General features: G+C 46.2%; 1 protein-coding gene across 1 annotated transcript in view; it reads right to left on the bottom strand.

Annotated features, from left to right (window-relative positions):
• Window positions 1–18,347, bottom strand: part of SLC24A3 (solute carrier family 24 member 3) — a 111,122-nt gene that overhangs the window by 72,966 nt on the left and 19,809 nt on the right.

The raw sequence follows: 18,347 nt of genomic DNA, 5'->3' as shown, positions 1-18,347 counted from the left end.
AGCAGCAGAAGCCAGACAACATTATTGAGGATACCCAGGCTGCAATAAAATCCACCTAGCTCCTCACCAAGTTACTCCTTCTCATGTTCTTGTCAGGAGTGAAAAACTGTTTCTGACAGCAGCAAAGGGGGGTGGACAGACCACACAAGCACAGGAGGACACCAGGTAAGACCTGGCACATGATGACAGGGTAAAGTGACTCCTAAAGGGGCGGCTTGGAGAGGTTACAACTGACCCCTGCCTTACTGAACATATCCATACTCCTGTTCTATAAGGTGGATGCAATTATTTTTGGCTACAATTATGGAATTACAACATTTTTGACTCCTTAAAAAAAGCAGCCTGATCTTCCCTAATCATAATCTTTTGCAGAAAAGAAAGGTTGCAGCCTTCTTGCTACCTGCACAGATAACTGTCTCACTGGAGGCAGTCACAGGAATTTCTTGTCAGCGACACAGAATTTTGTATGTGGACTCTAATGATATTAAGTATTAATAAGTAAAAAGGGTGGGTTTGATAATTTTTCCTTAAAATCACCATTGTCTTTCATACATAATTACAGGTAAATGACAAACAGATTAGGAGATTCATTCTCCAGAGGCAGACAAATGCCCTCTGGTTTATGAATCATATTCTAGGTATGGCACTGTTCTGGTAGATGATACATTTTTTGATGCACACAAATGTGTTTTGCTGAAACAAACAAACAAACAAAAGACATGCTTAGAAGCTGCTTTCCCTCAGGTAACACTTCATAAACCCCCAAAGCTGCAACAGGACCATTAATTTCTTAATCAGGGCTGAGGAGTGATGTTTTTAGCTGAAGAAGGGTGAGTTTACATCAGATATTAGAAAGAAGTTTTTTACAGGGAGGATGCTGAGGCCCTGGAACATGCTGCCCAGAGAAGCTGTGGCTGCCCCCAGATCCCTGGAAGGGTCCAAGGCCAGGCTGGACAGAGCTTGGGGGAACCTGGAACAGTAGAAGGTGTCTCTGCCCATGGCAGGGAAATGAGATGAGCTTTAAGGTCCCTTCCCACCCAAAGCTGTCTGGCATTCTGTTCTAAACCCTGCCATGCATTGGTTCCTGTGGCTTAGAGGCAGAGCTGGCCCTGAGACCCTGGCAAGCAGAAAAGCTTTGGGCCCAGCTGGATGAAAGGCACCAGGAGGGGTCCTCATAAGCATTTACTCTGGATTTCAGTCTTTTCCCCCCCTTTTCATGTTGCATCTCCCCTCAGCAGGACAAGTCATTCCTTCCCAGCACAGGCAATCTTTTTGTTCCAGGGAATCCTAGAACTACCTCGCTTTTCACTGCTGTAAATCATTCCCATCAGGAATGCTGAGTCAGGAACCCCCAAGTCTGGAGCAGTTGTGCTGTGGTTAAAAACAAATCCATCATCTTTCAAGACTTTCCCTGCGTTATCTGCAGGGTTTACTGCCTCGCTAGATGTTATTACATTATTTCCAAATTTCCCGCAAGGCACTTCAGTCTTGAATGTCTCACAAAAACACTAAGTTACATTTAACAGAAAACCACAGAGTACTTTCTGTGGCTTCAAGTTCACATAAATGGAAAGTTATGGGGCAGAATGATGAACACAAACAGCGTCTAGGAAATTACAGATACCTAGAAGCAAGATGAAGATTCTTCTTTTGCTCCAAGCAAAAAAAAAAACCTTGACTCAGCTACACAAACATTTATAAAGGTGGGTTGTGAGAGTGAGTGGCTGTGCCCCAGCCCAGGGGGCTCTGCCTTCCCTAAGGGCTTGCAAAGCCTGTCCAAGATGACCAGAAAACCACTGCTGCTGTTGCCACTGCTGCCAGCCACTTTTGGATTGGGGTGTTTGGCTTTTCTAAAAATTTAATTCAACTAATACCCTGGATACTGATTAGATCCAAGCCCCAGCCTAACCCCTCCAAAGTTATGTAATCCCTGAAATCCAAAAAGCCTTGAAAAGCTTAAATGTGACAGCGCTGGTGATGTCATGCTGCTGAAAGGTTTCCATGGAAACCCATCCTATCACTGCCATATGCCTGTGGCTCTCAGATCAGAGCTCAGCATCCTCTGCACGATGACCCCAACACCACAACTGGGGAGAGCTGGGAGGAAATAGCTACAGCCCCCCAGGTGACCCTCAGCTCCCCACACTCCCCATCCTGCCACACAGCAGCAACAGCCAAGCCGTGAATGCAGCTCTGTCACCTCCATGGGACGAAAGCCACTGGTGCCCAAGAGACCTCCCCACCAGACAGAAGCCCCCAAAGGGCCAGTCCCGAGGCCAGGAAATGCTTCTGAACACAGGACACTCAGTCCTGGCTCCCCCCGAGGCACATCCTCATCCCCATTCCCAGCTCCCGTCCCAGGCAGCAGCAGGGCCACATGCCAGCTGCCCTAAAGGACAGCCTGGCAGCCTTCACTCAGTGCCACCTCCAACAGCCTGAGGGTCAAACCCATTTTCATCACAAGCAAGTTAAAAAACAAAACCAGAAAAAAACAACTGAACAGTCAAAAAGTGTTCCTGAGTCCTCACGTTTGCAGAGGAGAGCTTAAAAAGGTTTCCTAAACCTGGAAGCAACTAAAAGAACAAATCTACTGGCTTTGAAAATCTCCTTTTCCCCTCCCTCACTCCTCCTCACCAACCTTGCTATTCCTAGGTAAATGCAGCAGTAAGGCTTAGTGGTTTTTTCTAAGCAGTAAAGCTTAATTTTCTGACGTATCTCTGCCTGAGTTCATCCTCGCCCAGCTGACGAACTGAAACAAATGCAACGAATTAAACTTTGGGTTAATTTAAGATGCAAGAAAGGGACAGCCCTTATGGCTTTATGTCCCTCAAAGAAATTGAGAAACTCCCCTTGTTAAAGGGTTCTGCATTTTAATCATCCTCTCCGTCCAGGGCACTTTTGAGATGTCCTTAAAGTAAGGGTTATAAACCAATTCCATGTGCTCAAAGACGTGCAGTGGCTCTGCCTGGGTTCAGTGCCCACATGCAGAGGTAAGAAAACGCTGGGAGAGTTTAGCTCAGGCCCTACAACGAAGACCACCTCACCTAACTATGACTTTACTGCAGATCACACAAATTTTGTCCAACGGAGCACAGACAGCCAGAACTCCTCCTGTCTCCCTGAACACCAGGTCCAGCTGAGCAGAAGGGCTGGACCCTTCCTTACTGGGCTTACATGCAGCCCCTCATCCTGGTTTTCAGAGGCAAAGCCCCAGCAGGGGCATCTAGTATCTGCTTTGTCCCACATTTACTTCCAGAGCCAGTTACCAGCAGGAGGCCAAGGAATCCAAGATGGATTTTTAAAGAATGCATCACATATACTTTGGCAAAACAGAGAATAGTCTCGAAAAAGCTTGAGAGAAGCATCAAGCTGCTGTTTCTTCATCTCCCATGATATCCCTGCTGAAAAGCCTATAGCATAATGCAACAAAGCCAAATTACAATTGTAACTTTTTTTTTAAATTACATTATGAGTCCATATTTTTGAGCTTAGCATGAATTCCCTTTTTTGGCATTCACGACTTCAACAGTTATACACGTTCCAGCTTAGTTACCCCCAAAACATTATCCAAACATGACTATTTCAGGACATGCTGTGGGGCAAATGAACTCTTCTGGATTTGCGGCTGGCTGCTTTAGGCCACATGCTTCCTGCCAACCAAACATGGTTTACTTGAGTCCCTCTCAAAGAACTGAACAACAAACACCCCCTTGGACACAAAGCTCAGGGGGGGATTTGCTTTGCTTTCTCCCTCATGTTCTCTGCCAGCCCAGTGCAGCTCCACAGGTACCTTCACCATTATTCAGTGCGAGCAGAGGACAAGTGAAGCCACATTCAGCCACGGAACAGGCACAGCAGCTGCCTCACACAACCTGCCTGGAAAAGACATGACATGGTCAAGCACCACCAACCCACAAGCACAATTTTGGGCAGCCTCCCATGTGTGCCAGGAAGCCCATGGGAGTCTGTCCTGTGCAATCACTCTGCTGAGAGCCACACATGGCTCCTTGGCTGCCACCTTTTCTTCTTCTGGAGGACACCAGCCAGCACCCAGAGTGCCCTGGAGAGCTGCAAAGCCTCCCTCTCTGAGCCCTGCTTGCTGGGTGTTTCTGCAGCATCTCCAGGGAACAAGATGCCCTGTTACTCGGTGACTGCTAAAGGTCAGTTGCTTATTCCCACAGGAATCATGTTCAGGAAGGTTTGCAACTTCTCTGTTTAATACCATCATGCTGAAGCACTGCTCACAGGTCTCACAGCTCAGTTTGCTTGTTGGACAGCTGCATTTCATCCAAATTGGTGTTAAAATTTCCTGCCGAGTCCTGAGGTAGCACAGGACTGCTCCCTGGGAAGTCACTTCCTGACTCCCCTTGCTCTGAGACTGATGTTCTGAATTTTATTTTCCCCCATACAGTTTGTTTTCTTCAAAGCTTCAACCCACTTACTCTATCTGTTCCTGAGACAGCCCAGCTCTCATAAACTATCTTTGGTGGCAAGTTTTTGCAGTCAGCAAGCAATGTAATTACCTTTGAGAGTCCTTCTAGAGCAGCACAATTCCTATGGCATGACTTGTCGCAGACAATGGCATACTGCTTACCCCAAGCTCTAATCAAAATTCTTTCATTCACAAGCAAAAAGAAAAGAGAACAGCATAAAGAACTGTATATTTCTCAGAACAATGCCTTATGAAAGAACTCCCTTAAAAATACCATTCAGCAAACCTAAACAAAGAAAACCCACTCCTCCTCAGTTCCTCCCAAATAGAGTCAGCCCAGTCAGGAACCATTCCATGTGCCCCTTCTCTCTCTGGCCTCCATGAAGCTAGTACCTCCAACAACAGAGAAGTTCCCAGTGATCCAGCAGAGAGAGGGGTTTCTCTTGTCTTTGTGCACCAGCCATGGAGCTAGTGACGAGCACGAGGCCTTGCAGGCAGAGGAGTCACCCACACGTAGGCAGCAGAAAGTCCATTTATTGTCTGGCTGTTCCTTTACAACTTAATTGTGCCATTTCTAACACCAGGGAAGTTCTTCAGGATCTCTGGCTAAGCTATCCATATAGGCTTTTCACTGACTCCCACTTATTCTTCCTCCAGATATTCAGACTGGTAAATAATTGTTTTGCTTTCCCGAGCTAATGCATAATGTATAAATCAGCGTCAAACATAGAGAAACATAAAAACAGTTCTCAGAAAAAAGACTGAGATTTTTTTTTCCATAAACAACAGCTGGCAAAGTATCTCACAATAGGAAAAAAAAAAAAGAAAAAAATCCCACTTTGCCACTGCGATACATTTAATTGCTTCAGGATTGAATGCCTCTCCAAACTTGTTTGCTGTAGCCAATGTTAGAAATGAAGTGTTCCTACTAAAACTGAAACTCCATGTCCCACTTCAGGGCATACTACCTGAGGAGAGCTGGAACAGCAGAGGTTTCTCCTCAGCCATTCCAGCCTTCTGCAGGATCCTGGAGCTTGCTCCCAGCCTCCTGAGGGGACACTCCAGGCTGAGAAGAGGATGCATCACCTGTGGCACCATCCCATTCACACTGAAACACGAAGATGCAGGTCTCAAGTATTTTCACCCCAAAATTAAAAAGCAGGTGAAATGGTTCTGTTTAAATTTGGAGTGAATGAAACAGTATTACACAGAAGAGCCTGAAATGTTTAAAAAAAAAAAAAAAGAAAAAAGAACAATAAAGGCCACAGAGGAATGTATTTATTCTGGCTTTCCTGTAAGTATTTTCAGCCCCACAGAAACAGTGCACAGCCATGCCAGAGTGTGCGTTTGCCTGTGTCAGCACCCTGAGGGCCGTCCCACTGTGCTTGCTGTTAGGCACATCAAGAAATCAAGACAGATTTGCTCTGACAGTCACACCTGAGGTTGTGTACAAAACCCCCCCAGTAGTTTCCATTTACCCCAAATCTCAGGTGACCTCATTCTCACAAGCCTGAGCACCTCAGCCCTTGCTGCTGTGCCATACAGCTTGTCAGATGGGCAACTGTGGTGGTTTAGCACGAATATGAAAAGTATTTTTCCTAAGGAAGTTCTAGCATGGATTGTGATTGACAGCTTGTCTGACAAACGGGAGCGTTTCTACGTCTCTGGAAACACAACCTTAAATCACAAATCCCAGGTGACTGGCCTTTCCTTTTCTGGTCGGCAAGGAGGTAACTCCATCTCATGAGTCGGGAGTCAGGCTGGTCCCCCCAGGGCTGGGCCCTGCCTGTGGGACAGTGGGTGAGGCTGGCCGTGTCCCCTCTGTCCCCTCCCGGCCCCTCCGGTGCGGAGAGGAGGAGGAGGAGTGCAGACCAGCATCTGGCCCTGCGCCAGGACCACGGTGGCCGTGCTCTGGGCTTTGGCTGCCAGAGCTGCTGGTCTGAAGGAGGAGAGACTTTTAAGAACTTTTCTCCGGAGCTCCAGGGAGCTGATCCAAGTTTGAGTCACTTTAGATCTGACCAGGGGTGGAGGAGGTTTTGTCCATCAGAGTTCCTGAGCCTGCGCTCGCTCTCTCTGTCTCTCTCTCTGTCTCTCTCTCTCTCTCCCCCTTCCTCCCCCCACCATCACCTGTGGTCTTGAAGTTCCTGGAGTCCACTGGAGAAGAAAAGAAAACTCTGGGCAAAGACTTTAACACTTTTCCCTCCTCCATGGAAGACAGAGTGATTTGAAATGTAGAGAGACAGCATTGAGACAAAGTCAGTGAAAGAACTGAGAAAGACTGTTTTGAAGATGGGATGGAGGAAGTGGACATTTCTGACCAGGCTTCTCTAGATGTGAATTATGGGGATATGGACTGTTTTTGTAATATCCTAATGCTGCTTGGGGGGATGCAAGTTCTAGCCAAAGGGTTGTGTGTATTGATATACATGGGGTTTAATTGAGAATTTTGAATAGAATATGTCCCTGGCTCCTGGGAAAAACAAGGAAGTCTCTGTTTCTTTTGAGGTAGAGGCGATTTTAGAGATGGAAGAGAATCCCTGTTTTGTACTAGAAAAGTATTCTTAAAACAATACCCCAAACATGTGGAAGCCCATAAACAGTTTGGAAAACTGTTATATGGGTGGGACTGCACAGAATCTGAAAAAATTCCGGGCGGTTGCAGATCTGTGGCCTTGAAAGCCACCAGACCTTTTCTTGTGGCATGTTCTCCATAACCCTCGAGAGGCTCCTCTCCCAAGGTGATGTAGGATCATGTTTAAATAGTGGTGACTGACTGAAAATCATAGTTTTCTCTCTGTGGTGAGTAGGAAAGTGAACAGTTTGGGGGGGAGTGGAGACTCAAACCATTCCTGAGCCTCCCACAGCCTGTCCTGCCCAGGAGAGGAATCTCTGCACATGGGAGAACCTCCCTTCTCTGCAATTTCCAGCACCTACAGGGCCATGGACACAGAGCACAAACCTGGCACAACACACAGCCTGTCACCTTCCCGGCACCAAGCACAAGCCTCCAGTTTGTTTCAGTTTTCCATACACTAATCACTCACAGCAACATCATTTGAGCAGCTCACTTAGTTCTTGGCGTTTTACAGATAAACTACAAAGTATGTGTTTCTTTTACTGGTCCTGTGGGAGTAGAAAACTAAGGCTGTAAATTAAGCCTGGTCTGCTTGCAAACCTCCTCTCTCTGAAACTGGGCAACAGGCTCTGCTTTAACCCCACCAGCCCTCTGCTCACCTAAGCTCCAGCAAGACTGGCAGCACCCCATTTGTGGGAGAAGGGGATGGTGCCAGCCCTGTCCCCCAAAGTGACACCCTAGCTTCACCTGCAGGGCTCCCCCAGGAGCAGTGTCACCCAGGGAGGCTCTGCAGGATCGCCATCTAAAGTTGGGGACCCTTTTTTGAGGTTGGGCTGAGTACGACACTCACACCGAGACCGTGTTTCATGTCGCACTGACGTTTATTGTTTGTTTCTTCATATTTATTCTCTTGTGACTTTATTAATATTACAAAGCACTTAAAAATGTACACATCTGCTGCCTTAAAAAGGCTTTCGTATGAACACTATAAAACTACATATAAACACCTGTTAGAACTCGAAATACCTTAAAAAAAAAGAAGTAAAATTTTTGCTGCGCCACAACTTAATTTTCACTGCATCACAAAAGCCCACAAATTCTGCAGGCCAAGGGCCCAGTCTGAAATTGCTCACACCTCATTTTCAAATATTCTACAACAGCCATCCATGGGGCTGGGCAAAGGAGCAAAAGCAGCAAGACACTTTCTAGTTCCACTGGCTGCAGTCAAGCCTGCACTTCCACTGGGAATGTGTCAATCTGCAAAATCAAGATAGGATGGGAAACTCACTGATAGAACACACCCTTAAAAGGCCATCCAATCCCGATTTATAGGCTCAAAGCAGCAGGGAATTTCCTACATGGAAAAATCTCCCAGGGAAAGCATCAATCCTGTCTTCAGCTTTCCTGTCCCTGGCTGGGCAGAACACTCCCTGTGCTCTGCAGAGCAAATAAGACCCAGGCAACCTACATGTGCTTGAACAGGGATGCACATGTGCCTGCACATCAAGGTCTCCTCCAGCAGTCTCCAAACACCACCAAGAGCTTCAAGGAAACTTGGCCACGCAGGTTATGGGTGATGATATGTCACATAACTCAGCTGTGGGCTGCTGGGTCCTCTCACCTTCCTGTGTGCTCACCTACTTCTTGATTCTATTCTGAAGGCGGGTTGAATATCCCTGCAAGTCTTTCCCAGGAGACAGCAATTCAATCCAAACTATTCAGCACAGATGCAGTGGAAGTAGGGCAGAAGATGTGCCGGCTTTCAACAAAAGCTTCATTTGGAATTTATGGGGATTTTTTTAAGAAAAAGTGTGCTTGGAAAGACATGTCAAAAGGATGAACCCTAGTGCAAGCAAAACATAAAATTAATTCAAGCACAGAGGCTGCATGAATGCCTCAATTCTCCCACTGCCAGCTTCCCCTAAGTACACAAGTGGTGGTGGCTCAGTGGAACTTTCCATCTCCCAATCCAAGTATTTGTCAGCTCCTGTATCCTGATTAAAGCTGTAATCCTGGTAACTGGGGATGGCGGAGAGGGCAAGGTTCAGCTCTACCCACAGGAGCCTTGCTCTGTAGGAATCTGACAATCTCACTCCAAGACAGGGTTTGTGGGACGGGATTCATCTGCACTCTCCTGTTCACTGCTCTCTGAGCTCTCCGGTCCAGTCCCTTGCCCGTCCCTCAGTTTTGGGGGCTGCCAGGGGTGGGAACACAACACGGTGACCAGAAAGGATCCAGCAGCACAGCTGGACAGTCTCACCATGCCTACCCTGCTTACCTGAATGGCTCATTTCACTGCCTGGCCTTGCAGCCACGCCTCTCTTGCAGGTCCCTCAGTCCAGACATGCCTCCAGTCACCACCACCACACCCCATCTGTTGCCATGGCTACGGAAAAGCTGCTGCATCCCTGCATGCAGTATCCTGCCTCACCGAGGGTCCTCGCAGCAACCAACCACCCTGGAGGACATCCCTGAGATCCTGCTTGCTTCAAGAGTGGCTCTGATGTCCCCTCATAGAAAATCCGTGCCCCCTTCTCCCCTTTTCCCCAGCACATTTGCATCCTCTCAAGAGGCAGAGCTCAGCAGCTCTTACTGTGAAGCACAAAGGCTCGCACAGGGCACAGGAAACACTGAAATTCCCAGCGAAAATGGAACACAAGGAGCTATTTCATACAGAGACACCAGTTCCTGACTTGTTAACTGGGAAATGTGAGAGTGGACTGGAGAAGTGTCACTCAGCCCACTGGCCCAATCCCAGCGGCAAACACATTTCACACTTTGCTTGCCTATTCCCCAGTGAACACAGACCTGGGTGCAGACGGAGCCAGAGGGCAGTGTCAGTGCCTCTCCTACTGCCCGGGTCCCTCTGCAGGGATGTTGACTTCCCGTGGCACACAGACACAGCCACGTCTACCACAAGCACAGGCAGAGATCCCATCAGGCGCTCAGCTTGCAGCCAGGTTTTACGGAGCAACAGGTCCAGCTCCCGTGGGCAGCAGCCCCAAGAGACCCCAAAGCAGGCTCCTCCCGAGGGAATCATCCCTGCAGGCTGCCAATGCACAGGGCTCCCCGTGCCCCAGCCCACAGGCCATGTGAATCCTGCCTCTGCCAAGCCATGCTGGAGTTCTGATAATGAATCATTAATTGCCGCTTTGTTTCCTGGTGAAATTCGGTAGCAGTAATTATCTGTTTCAACACAAAGTAATTATCACTTTCTTCTTTTCTCCTTTTCTACCACCAATTAAGAGATGGGAAGACAGCACCTCTGGCTCAGGACTGCTCAGAGCCCTACGGAGCTGGAATTGCAGCGATGGGGAATCACCAGGATGCTCCCCCAGGCCGGACAGTTTGCTAAGCTGCATAAGGACAGAGCACGGCAGCGCTTGGGTCACTGAGGACTCACACTCATGGGGGCAGGAGCTGATTCTCCAGTCGGCTTCTTCTGATATTATTAATGAGTGCTAATTAGAAGTGGCCATTTAGGCTGTCAGCAGCTGCCCATTCATCACTAGTGCCTGGGCTGACGCTGCTGCTGTGTTCACCAGGCTGCAGTCTCAGCACTGGCCTTTTGGATGATGGAGTCTCCTCAAGACTGCTCACTTCTTTCTATCTCACCTCTCTTTTTTTCTATGCATATACATATAAAACCAAAGAAAGGGTTTATTCCAAAGTATTTCCCCCTCCAGCAAGAGAGGCACAACCACAACTGTGCCAACAACCTTGAGAGCTCCTGCCAGATCCTCATCCAAGCTTGTGCCTATGAGGGACACTGCCAAGACCAGTGGTGAGGAGAGAAAGCTGTAGCACTGCCTGGGACACTACTTTTGGTCACGGGCAAAGGCATACAGTGAGCTGGGGGGCAGCAGTTCCCCCTGAGAGAGAAGGTGTCACAAAGCTCACGAAGCACTGGGGCAGCTGTTGCCCCACAATCAGTACTTTTTTCTCCAAAGCACCAAATATCTTTTAAAAGATATTTGACCCTATCCTGAAATTTTAGGGTATCTGACCATGTCCTAAAATCCCCTAATTCAGAATGGAAACTAAACCAAGTCTGAAAACCTCCCAGCACCTCTGGATGAGCATACACAGAGTACCAAGCAGCTCTCCATGCTGTTTACCACAGAGTGCCTGCCTGGTTTGAATGCTCCAAGCAGCTGGCATCCTGTTCTGTTATTCCCCCCCTCTGCCCAGAGCATGCCCTGCTGTCACAGACGGTTCTGGATTGGAGGGGAGATCCCTCTTTCTGTGTGGTTTCATCACACCCAGCACAGAAGACTTGGATCCCAACGGGAGAGCCCCTGAAGAGCCTGGGCCGAAGTAGGAGCTCTCTACTCCGCCGCCAGCACCAGGGATCTTGGGATCTTTGGGAAAGAAAAATCACTTCCCTCTCCATTTCCTAACAGGAACAGCAGGGAAAAGGCAAAGAAACTGCACATATGGGCAAGCAGTATCTAATCTGGGAATTTTTAAAAATGCAGTCCACAAAAACAAGGGAATTTTAATTAAATATTTTTATTTTGTCCACTGCTGCACACTAAATCAAACTGCTTTAGCACTGGTATATGAAAACATTATTCTGTGCATGTATAAGTGAATTTACATACATGTCTGTATATAAAAACTATACAATTAAGCACTGCTTAAAATGCAGATGGCAGATGATAAAAACTCCATCCTGACTGTATTAAAACCTGACTTGGAATGTTGTATTTGATTCTTGGACGTTTAAATCTAGTGTAAACACAGTGAAGTCAATGAAGCCAGTAATATTTTACACTTTTGGAAAATCTAGACCTTTGATTTTTAACTACTAACTACTGGCAAGAACCGAAAAACATGCAACAAAAATTCAGTTTGCAATATGAGGCCAGATGCTATTTTTCTTCCTTTGCAGTAATAGCTCCAAAATACCAAATTTAAAACAGAACTCTAAGAAAGAAAGAGTCTTAGAGCTACGTCAGCTTTCAGCCCTGAAACTTAAATTAATGCTTGAGGCTCCTGTTTACACATTCATGTTCAATCTATGAAATGCTACAGACACACCAAAATTTAAAGCGTGTGCTGATAACCACTTGCTCTGATTTCCTTCATTATCAACCTTATTCTCTCTGCCCTTCTAGCATCACAGAGAAACTTTCAAATAGCTTAGGAAAGATACTGCTGTTCTCCTGATCTGATTGGGAATCTCATACTCTGTCCCAACAAAAACAAGTCACACATTTTACATGGCTTAGGGTCAACAGGCACTGGAGCGAATGACTTCATCCCCAAATTTCTTGGTACTGCTGTAAAATTTTTAACAACCAAAATTTTACAGCAGCACAGATCTTCCTGGGAAGAACGAGGACATTTACAAAAATGCAGCAATATATTTTAAATGCTAAGTGGACAATTTGTGTTCACCACACCACACGAATAATTCAGGTGCGCAAAAAAAAGAAACTGCTCTGTTATCTGGCCAGAACATCTACATCTGGTAACTGTGATGTTATTGCAGCTGTGAGCAACCATCTGCACCTCAGCCATGACCTGAGGCAGCCACAGCCACCAAACAAGGGGACCACACTGACTCTTCCCAGCTGCCAGCCCAAAACCCTTCACTGGTGCTGCTTTCCATGTTCAGCATGTGAAAATCCAAGTTCATTTTCTTCCCAGAGAATGGAGCAAGTCTGACTTGGCAATTTATTTTTTTTTTTTTCACCGCCTCCTTAGAAATTCAGGTCACAGGCTTCATGGAGGACTTCTCAGATTACCAGTGATGCACAGCAGCAGCCTGGCATCCTCAAGTGTCAGAGAAGTAAAACCCTGTTCAGAGGTATAATGTGATATTTATTCACGTCGGAAGTCATGCTTTGTTGCTTAGCACCTTTAAATGCAAAGTCACTTAAAGATTTGGAAGCAAGGGTCTCCTTTCAGTATTTTAAGCCTCTCTGCTGCCTTTTCCAGAACACACAATAACCAAAGGAGCAACCCAAGTTCACTGAAAGGTCAAGAAAGCAAGTCTCATTCCTCTAGATACAAAGAACAAACAAAAAAAACCCCAAAATAAATCCAAAAACCGAGAAAATTTCTGGGCATTTTAAAGTTATTCCAGAGGGAAAAAATAATCATAAAAAAGGACACAGGGCTTCCCCACTCCACCACTGGAGAGCTACCATGCAGATGGGGCTGTTCTTCTGACTGACTCTCAAACACCCTTCTCCTGGCAGCAGCCAGTGTATAGGTTCTGTTATTTGTTCCCTACAAGGATTATTATTTTCTTCCTTCCCCCTCATCATCATTTCTCAAGACTATAAATGTGATTCTTGGGTAGCAACAGGCAATTAACCTTCGGTGTTCCTCACTCCCTGTGCAATGTGACACACGGATCTTCCCCCACCACTCTGCAAGCCCTCCCTGCATAACCCAGCCTGTGACAACACAGCATTTTCCACCAGAAACAACAACTAAAATGGGAATAGGCTCATCACAAGCATCACCAATGGAGCAAACAAGTCCCAGTCTGAGAGATCTGCCCACACTACGGGTGCACATCCCAGCTGTGCTGTGGCACTGAAGGCTGAACCAAGGTTTTCTGTCAGAACAAGAAACCGTTTAATTACAGCTGTACATTTGTAGTTGATACATTTGATACATGTGCAGTTATGTATTCTGGAAAAATCGACAGCAGCTTTCTGAGAAGGACACTCTGGAGCTCACCACCTCTCCTCAGCCTGTACACTGTAGGTACAACATTTGCTTTGGAATCTGGGGTTTGCTTTCTCCTTTTGTTTCACTGATACAACAGAACACACCGAGGATGCACTGGGTAATAGCATTGCCACCTCTTGATTTTAATCACACAAGGTTTGTGTTATTTTTCTCCCTGAAGCTCTGGCTCTTGGAGTTGCACACATAATCACATGGGAACACTGGCAAAATTTCAGCAAAAAGAACGCCACTCGCCTCTTGTTTGTGCCCAGAGGGCCCTGTTTTACAGGGAACTGCGTGGTTTTGGTGATTAGTTCAGAGTTTTCAAGTATCCAGCCAAAAGCAGTTGTTCTGAACCTCCCCTTTGGCACATTGTCCAGGTACAGCCCTGCTGTAAAACACAGCAGGTCCTGCCTCAGAGCAATGGTGCTCAGCTCTCTGCTTGCCTGCACAGCAGCACAAGTCAGCCACACTTGGACTCCTTCACACTTTCAGCCTCCTTGGATGGCTGAAAAATCCTAGAGAAAATACTTATGACCACCTCTTATTGCTAAGAGATCCTACAATCCAGCAGTCCTGCCAAAGAGCCCAGAAGGCAAATCCCAACCCCTGAGCGAGTCCAGAGTGCAGCACAGAAAAGGAAAATATCCACAGTTGTTTCTAACAAAGGAAGCAGAGGCTCTGCAGGGAGAGCTCCAAAGCCCTCAGCTGCCTTCCACATTCCCCTAAGGAAGAGGTACAGCTGTGACACAGCCAAATCCAGTGTCTGGACACAAGGTGGGCATCAGCCTGGGGCCCCTCAAGCCCCAGCTCCTTGGGGCCGTGTGTCAGCACCAAACCTCAGCCCCTAGTCCCCTCCAGGAGAACATCTCTCCTTCCTGGCTGCAGCAAGAGAGAACCCAGCTCTCTGCCAGCACAAGAACCCAGAAGAAATAAGCATTTTTTGTTTTTATTTCTGAGGTTTTAACCTCAACATTCTGGTTTTCTGATGCTTTAGGTCTGACGCTGACAAACAGAAGCAGACTGTGGAATCAGAAGTTCAAGCAAATTTCTGTCAACTTCACCAAACTTATAGCTCAGTGAGAGAAGAACATCTTATTTGCTATTCTTCAAGGACATTTTGTTACTAAACTCACAGTAATTTATTTTTTCTAACATCCCCTCAAGTGAAAGCAAGGTTTGGCAACTTGTGTTATAAATGCATATTAGAAAGTTGGCTTTTGGCAAGATGTGTGCTATATGATTAATAACTTTGTAGTAAGAATATAAGGGGTTTTTTTCTGCTGTCAGTAAAGAAAATTAGGCATAGTGATAGTATTAATGTGGTACACTTAAACTGTCTGTTTGGCTGGGATAACATCCAGTGAACATGTAAAGAAGACTCTGCTATTGATACACCAACTATCAGCATCTCCCATCTGAAGAAAGCACGGACCAAGGCCAAATCTGGAGGTGACAGTGAAGACACAGCCAAGAAACACACATGTTCTAAAAAGGCAGACCCAAGGAGGGACCATGCAGAATACTTTCTGGAATATGGAAACTAGTTTATGGAAAAATATGAATATTCAACAGATCGATACAATAGAAAGAGTATTTAAAGAATGTCTCTGATATAGCAGGGTGTGGACTTGGCTAAATGCCAAGTCACCCAGTCAGCCATACTTTGCTTTTTTTCTATTTCCTAATTGTCTCATTTTCTATTAAACCTATTTCTTAAAATTTACATAGAAGGTGAACTTTGTTTTTTACAGTAAGGCAGGAACAAATTTTTACTTTTCATTTTGCTAGGATAAAATTAATTTTCCTTGAGAGAAGGCAACTTTGTTTTTCAATTGGATTGAGGTTCAAAGAGGAAAAGGAAAAAAAGGAAGAAAAGGGAAACAAAACACAAAATCACTCTTCACAGAGGATGCTGCATCTGCTTGGGAAGAAGGCCTTTCTAAACTCTACAGTTCTCTGGACTTCATTCTCGGCGTGACAACCCAGCAGAACTCAGATCTCATAAAGCCCAGCATGTGCATAAAGGAAAGAGAGGAAAGAGATCAGAAAGCTCAGCTCCACCTGAGGGGGTTTGGGTTTGTGGGCTCAGGTTTATGGTTTGGTGCCAAAGGGGCTCCAAAGACACAGCCACAAGCAAGCAGCTTGCAAGAGTTACCTGCTCCACAGCCAAGCACTACAAATTACAGTTCCATGAGCTATGACTCACTGGAGACATACTGATAAAGGAGAAAGTTGATTTTGAAATAAGGCGAGGAGATGTAAAAAATAATTGCACAGAAACTTCTTGGGCTGTTTAACTCAAGCACTTTTATGCCTGAAGGTCTAAACGAATACACGGAGATCCTTTTGTTCCTTTGGCAATAATGACTTTACAACAGCACACTTAAGCAGAGCCTTTACTTTATTTTCAGTCTTTCTGAGGTGGGAGTGGGAAGCGCTATGGCAGGGCAGGAAGGAAGGCAATGACAGCTCATCAGAGGAAGCATTTGCCAGTCTGGTGAGAAGGTAACAAGGGCTGGCATCAGGACCTCGGCCACCCCCAATGACCTGAACCTCCAGACACCTGCCATCCCATCCTGACACAGCCCCAGAGCCTGTCACCTCCTGGCAGCTAATAAACCCGTCTGATATAAGAGCAAGCAAGCTTTAGAGCTCCTCCAGTGCAATCTGAGTTCTGAATCTGGTAGCACAGAGACCTGACTCAAAGATCGACATTAAACCAGCTTAATCAATTTTCTTGGCTTCCAGTAGGTGAATCACATTTCTGAACAGGACTGGGTGAGTAAATGATACTTTGAATTGACACAAGTAATTCTCACTCCTTCCTCACAATCTTTTGCACGAGCTAAAACTGTCAAACATGGCTCAGAATCACAAGTGTTTCATTTAAACAATATCACTACTTCTGTGAAAAAACTCTGTCCAAATATTTTTGTCCATCTCTCATTCCACATACTCTCATGTGAATACCACAAGGACAATGGGATGGGTAGGAGAGGCCAGAAGTGCAACTGCTGTCTGAGAGCAGACACTGCCATGAGAAGCCACCAGGATCCAAGAGGAAGGGGACAAGCAGCTCCAACTGCAGGGCTGGACACTCAGGGGACGGGCAACAAGAGACAAGAAGCTCCTCAGAAAAGACAGCAGGCTGCTCTGTGGTTTAACTTCCACAGGCACTCAACACAACCACAGGACCAGGCCAGAGCCCATGATAAGCATTTCTCAGAAAAAGGTTAAAAAAAGAAATAAAAAAATCCTAATTATGGTCTTTAGGCTGGATTCAGTCCGTTTCAGCCCTTTAATATTTCTACAGTTTTTGTTGCAAAGACAAAATGAGCAAAACTCCCACTATCTGGAGCAGTTATGATGATGAAATGGTACTAGATAGGCCACCGGATAAACCATTAGGAAATGAAAGTAGCAGTTGGCAAATGTCACAGCCAGCATTCAAATGAGCCTGCAATCACCTAAAGAACACAGATCTTCCCTTTAGCATGTCAAGGTGTGTTTCTTGCCAACACAGCACAGAAGCCAAGCACTGCAAAAAAACACAACACATTTTAACAGGAGGCGTTCCAGTTCCCTCCACCAGCAGATGAGGTAAAACTGCTTTCTTAAACAACCCACTTTTGCCTAGCTGCAAGGTGTTTATACAGGTTCACTGGGGAAATTAGCAGGAAAAAAAAAACCCTTTTCAGGCAACATTTGCCTCTCAACACCAGCCCGAGGGAAGGAGAAGCACCTCAAGGCCAACACACATAGTGCTGTGGGGATGCTGGGGAAGTTTGAGATCTGCTGATTCCAAGGCCACAACGGGCCCCCAGGCTTTGGCTATGCAGCACTTGTGTGTGATACTCAGCAGCACCACAAATTGCTCCAGTTTCCCTGAGCAGCCCTTGGAGAAGGCAAAGGCAGCCGTGCTTGGTGAAACTCCAGCTGCTGTGCCACCGTTTGGGGCCTGATCCAGCACCAGCACAGCCAAGGATGCTGCCCTGGGATTGAGCCTTCCATCAGCTCTGCCTGACAACCACAGCTCCTGCTGTCAGAGGCTGTACCACCCTACTGCTAGCCACACTTTCAAACATGAAAGCACAGCTAACACCACTTTGCCCTCTCATAATTGCAGGATCACAGGCAGCACCAACATCTTCACAATACGCTGATGGGCCCCTGCCCTTCTGCCAGCTCTTTTACTCACTCGTTTGCTGAGCAGCAGAGCTGATCCATTCTGCAGATCATCCACTGAGCTCTACAGGTACCTTTCACAGACACTGAAATTTGGGAGGGCCTAACATGATCAACAGTACTTAACACTACTTAATGTTATTTACATTTACAATGTGAATAAACAAAATCGACAAAACCACATGCAGGATCTTATCTCTTCTACTTTCACTTCCTTTCTGCAGTAGTTTGCATCAGTTTTACTGATGCATTTATAGAGTGTCACATCATAACAATTTCAAGAAGAAACAGTAATTTCATGTATCTAGGTATTTCTGCTTTCTCTCTCCTGAGAAAACACAAGGTACTCATTAGTTACTGTTTTACTTTCTGAAAAAAAGAGGGGGGAAAAAACCCCATACACCACAAATAAAATCCTCCATGCTTCCTACAGACCACTCTATTTGGTGAGGTCAGCAGGAA

The sequence above is a fragment of the Sylvia atricapilla genome, chromosome 3 (genome assembly GCF_009819655.1).
Source record: "Sylvia atricapilla isolate bSylAtr1 chromosome 3, bSylAtr1.pri, whole genome shotgun sequence".
Taxonomy (NCBI): Eukaryota; Metazoa; Chordata; class Aves; order Passeriformes; family Sylviidae; genus Sylvia; species Sylvia atricapilla.
This window is presented reverse-complemented; position numbering and strand designations above follow the sequence as displayed.